A 5527-nucleotide genomic window follows, 5' to 3' on the forward strand; every position below is an offset into this window, starting at 1 on the left:
AAAAAAGATATATGCCACCCTGAAGGTAATTAGATATGATTTTTAATATATTTTCCCAGAAAATCAAATTTTTGGAAATATTTAAATTCAAAGCATTCTTTTTGCAATTTTGCATTCTTTTAACCCATTTTTCATTCCATTCTTTCTCATTTAATGTCTTGTTCCATAAATTTTAAAAATAATTAAATGCATAAGTCAAAATGTTTAAGAGTATTCTCGGGTATCTGAACTACTTTGCAGGATCAGATGTAATACTGTGGAGAGTAATATCAGCACTTTTATAATTATGAAAATGCTTTTATGTCAGAAGATACTTAAGCTGAAGATTTATGGTTTACAAAAAATAAACATTTCAAACTTTAAACTTATTTTCTGGAATGATACTTGCTCTGGAATAATATTCAAAACACTTTTCTGAAATGCATCTAGCCACACGGGAGAATGAGCATGAAAGGAGGTAAAGAGTTGGTGGTGAAAAAATTATAGATTTCAAAGCTATTGTTTGAAATAACCCAAACAAGCAAAACATTAGTATTTTTATCTTGAAATTCTTGGTGAATTTTATGTTCTAGCCCATAATATATTAGTTTATTTTAACACAAAAGTTTCCTCCAAAATGGACATGTCCAAAAGATACACCATGCTGGCGACTGTGGACGCTGCGGCGGCAGCGGGTTCCGTTGCGCGTGGCGCACGGGGTGGGAGCGGAGCCCAGGCCGGGAGCAGGCACCGCCGCCGGCGACCATGGGGAACTTGTTGGCCGCCAGCTCGCCGCCCACAGGGCCGCCACCTCCGCCCTCGCCGCCTGGCTTCCCGCTGCCGCGGCTGGGAGGCGGCCTGGGCGCCGGCACCAGTAGGAGTCGAGTTTCAGAACGGACCCCCGGGGCTGCAACCGCCAGCGCCTCAGGGGCCGCCGAGGATGGGGCCTGCGGCTGCCTGCCCAACCCGGGCACATTCGGGGAGTGACACCGGAAGTGCAAGGAGCTGTTTCCCATTCAGATGGAGGGTGTCAAACTCAGTCAACAAAGGGTTGAGTAACCATTTCCAGATGAACCACACAGTAGCCCTCAGCACAATCGGGGAGTCCGACTACCACTTCGGGGTCACGTACGGGGGGACAAAGCAGCTGAGTCCCACAGAGGCGTTCCCTGTACTGGTGGGTGACATGGACAACAGCGGCAGTCTCAACGCTCAGGTCATTCACCAGCTGGGCCCAGGTCTCAGGTCCAAGATGGCCATCCAGACCCAGCAGTTGAAGTTTGTGAACTGGCAGGTGGACGGGGAGTATCGGGGCTCTGACTCACAGCAGCCATCACCCTGGGGAACCCAGACGTCCTCGTGGGTTCAGGAATCCTCGTAGCCCACTACCTCCAGAGCATCACGCCTTGCCTGGCCCTGGGCGGAGAGCTGGTCTACCACCGGCGGCCTGGGGAGGAAGGCACTGTCATGTCTCTAGCTGGTAAATACACATTGAACAACTGGTTGGCAACTGTAACGTTGGGCCAGGCGGGCGTGCACGCAACATACTACCACAAAGCCAGTGACCAGCTGCAGGTGGATGTGGAGTTTGAGGCTAGTACAAAGATGCAGGACACCAGCGTCTCCTTCGGGTACTAGCTGGACCTGCCCAAGGCCAACCTCCTCTTCAAAGGCTCTGTGGATAGCAACTGGATCGTGAGTGCCACGCTGGAGAAGAAGCTCTCGCCCCTGTCCCTGACACTGGCCCTTGGGGCCTTCCTGAATCACCGCAAGAACAAGTTCCAGGGTGGCTTTGGCCTCACCATGGGCTGAGCCCTCCTGGGCCCCGCCTTCCACGCCCTTCCGATTCCACCTCCACCTCCACCTCCCCCTGACACAGAGGGGAGACCTGAGCCCCCCTTCCCTTCCCTCCCCCCTCGGGGGTTGGCGGGACATCGGAAAGGAGGGACCCTGCCACCCCAGCAGCTGAGGAGGGGATTCTGGAACCGAATGGCGCTTCGGGATTCTGAGTACCAGGGGCAGCCTGACCAGTGGGCCTGGGGTCCCGGGAGGGATTCCAGAATTGAGAGGCACGCAAGATTCTGAGCACCAGGGGCAGAGGCGGCCAGACAACCTCACAGAGGAGTGTCCTGGCGTCCCCATCCTCCAAAGGGCCTGAGGCCGCCCCGAGGGGGCAGTGAGAGGAGCTTCCCCATCCCCGATCAGTCCACCCTGCCCCGTCCACTTTCCCATCTCCTCGGTATAAATCATGTTTATAAGTTATGTAAGAACCGGGACATTTTACAGAAAAAAAAAACAAAAAACAACAAAAAATATACGTGGGAAAAAAAAAGATACACCATGCTTATCTAAGGCTTTTAGTACCTCCTGTCATAGTTGCATATATGCCAGATTGAGGGGAACAGAACTAGGGGAATTTGGTAAAATGCTCATTATACAGAATTGTAATACCTATTGTGGCATTTTAATTATGTAAAAGCTTGATGAAATACTACCTAAAAAGATACTGTTTATTTTTCTAAAAGATTTCATAGCACTCCGTGGTACTGAGATTTTCTAAAATTTAGAAAACAACTTTAGTAATTATGTTTGTCTACTATAGTAATTATGTTTTTCTTCTTTCACTCTTCAGGTTTTCCATTAATATAGAAAGTAAAATTTCCATTTATTTTAAAACAAAGTAGTGTCAACAAATCTACATTACCTATAGAATATAAAGAGAAGTATGTGAAACTTTACAAACATTTAAGTCATACTTTCCTGACAGACAACCCCATGCCTGCTATCATGTCATCTACAGCACTCATTTTCAGCAATACTTGTTCAATTAGCCCAGCTTCTGTGCTAGTCTGCACATTCCGAACACTTTTTCATAGAATGGCTGTAAACATGCTCCCTATTTCTGCTTGAAATGTTATATCACAATGCTCTAAAAGCTCTGTCATGCATGTTATACTCTCAGCATCCTGGATAATAAAGTTCATCTCCAGTTCAAATTCTCCACCAACCAGCTGAAAGTAAACAGAAACAATAGTGTTAACATGGGAGGTTACTGATAACAGTAGAATAAAATAATAACAAGAATTCAAAGCTACTACTCTAAAAAAATTTCAAGGCTTTTGGTATAAAATTATTTTTTATAAAAAGTATAAGAGCTACAGATAAATGACAGGCATTGTAAGCACTGAAACTAGGGAACACTGAAGGGGTAGTCTGCCCCTCCACACCTGTGGGATATCTCATCAGGTGGGATGAGAGACTGAGAAAAGAAATAAGACACAGAGACAAAGCATAGAGAAACAACAGTGGGCCCAGGAGACCAGCACTCAGCATACCAAGGACCTGCACCGGCACTGGTCTCTGAGTTCCCTCAGTTTTTATTGATTATTATTTTCATTATCTCAGCAAGAGGAATGCGGTAGGAGAACAGGGTGATAATAAGGAGAAGGTCAACAAAAAACCGTGAGCAAAAGAATCTATGTCATAATTAAGTTCAAGGGGAGGTACTATGCCTGGATGTGCACGTAGGCCAGATTTATGTTTCTCTCTGCCCAAACATCACAGTGGAGTAAAGAATAACAAGGCAGCATTGCTGCCAACATGTCTCGCCTCCCGCCATAGGGCGGTTTTTCTCCTATCTCAGAACTGAACAAATGTACAATAGGGTTTTATACCGAGACATTCTGTTCCCAGGGGCAGGCAGGAGACAGTGGCCTTCCTCTATCTCAACTGCAAGAGGCTTTCCTCTTTTACTGATCCACCTCAGCACAGACCCTACACGGGTGTCAGGCTGGGGGACGGTCAGGACTTTCTCATTCCATGAGGCCATATTTCAGACTATCAAATGGGGAGAAACCTTGGACAATACCCGGTTTTCCAGGGCAGAGGTCCCTGTGGCTTTCCGCAGTGCACTGTGCCCCTGGTTTATCGAGACTAGAGAATGGCAATGACTTTTACCAAGCATACTGCTTGTAAACATTTTGTTAACAAGGCAAGTCCTGCACAGCCCTAGATCCCTTAAACCTTGATTCCATACAACACACGTTTTTGTGAGCTCAATGTTGGGGCAAAGTTACAAATTAACAGCATCTCAGCGAAGCAATTGTTCAAGGTACAGGTCAAAATGGAATTTCTTATGTCTTCCCTTTCTACATAGACACAGTAACAGTCTGATCTCTCTTTCTTTTCCCTACAAACAGAAATCTAATTTTCACATAAATGGGAAAGGGTGATTTCAAATCTAGTAAATCAGAGCAAACAGCATGTGATTCCTGGATGGGAGTCAGGAAAAATTCCTAAAAAGACGGTTTGGGCTTTAAAAGTGATAATCAACAGAAAATATAGAATTTACTAAGGATAAATTTTGAGACACGAAATTCATTTTCTTTTTTGGTATTACTAGTCTTACAGATAGAGAGATGTAACTGCGGCATAATCTCCATATATAGAAGATGAAGAAATATGAAACTGATACAACTTACAATAAATGTTGCAATAATGAAATGAATGTTAAAAATAAGTTGAACAGAAATATGCAAGGTCTTGTAATGCTTTTTTTTTTTAAGCACAAATGTGAATTGGGTAAAGAAAGCTGATTTAACAGCAACACATTTGACTTCAGCATTATGGCAAATGAGTCCAAAGTCATACTGCCCCTCCCGTTTGGTATTTTAAGTACAGTAATAGACAAATACACACAGAATAAAATAACATAAAAATACACTATTACTCTCTGTTGATCGAATCCCACAGGAACTATTATATTCAGTTATAAGCATCATTCGTAAAAAAGAACACTGTCAAACTGGATATCCTTTTGGTCTAAAGAATGATAAGATTTAGGAATAAAATAATAATCATATACAACACCTCACAAATTCGAAGTTATTAATTCCTTTGTTCATTCAATAAATAATTTATTAAGGTCTAGAAGTTACTGTTCTGGGAACTAGAATATATGAACATCCAAGATAAAGACCAGGCACTAACAGTGCTAAATTCTAGGAACAAAGATTTATATGTATGTATGCATACATTACTTTATTCCAAAAAAACACTGAAGATGGCCACAAGTTATATAAAGCATGAAGGAAGGCATAAAATATGAGTAGATGAGAAAAGAGGAAGCAAAGGAAAAACAAGATTAGGAAAAGACAGGGAGTAGAATTAGGATCAAGAAGTAGAATTAATTTCCTATCACTGAAAGGTATTCACAAATACTGACAGATCACCACAGAATATGATATAAATAAGATAAATAGTAATAATACCACCACCTAAACTTACATGGCATTTAGTACTGTTTTAAAGGTTTTATGTCCATTGTAACACTATTATTATCTTCATTTTACAGAGAAGGAATCATAGGCACAGAGTTATAAGTATGTTGAAGAATGTTACAAAATGGGTAAGAGAGCCAGGATCCAAGCACAAGAAGTCTGTCTTCCTGCAAGTTCATACAAACATTACAATCTCATTTAAGAATTTTTTTAGGAGGGAGATGAGACAAGATGGCAGGACAGAAAACTTCACAGATCATCCCCCTACC

General features: G+C 43.0%; 1 pseudogene; it reads left to right on the forward strand.

Moving 5' to 3' along the window:
* Positions 1 to 744: 744 nt before the first annotated feature.
* On the forward strand, positions 745 to 2488 carry LOC129052401 (mitochondrial import receptor subunit TOM40 homolog; annotated as a pseudogene).
* The last annotated feature ends 3039 nt before the right edge of the window (positions 2489 to 5527 follow it).

This window comes from Pongo abelii, chromosome 22, assembly GCF_028885655.2.
Source record: "Pongo abelii isolate AG06213 chromosome 22, NHGRI_mPonAbe1-v2.0_pri, whole genome shotgun sequence".
NCBI classification, from domain to species: Eukaryota; Metazoa; Chordata; class Mammalia; order Primates; family Hominidae; genus Pongo; species Pongo abelii.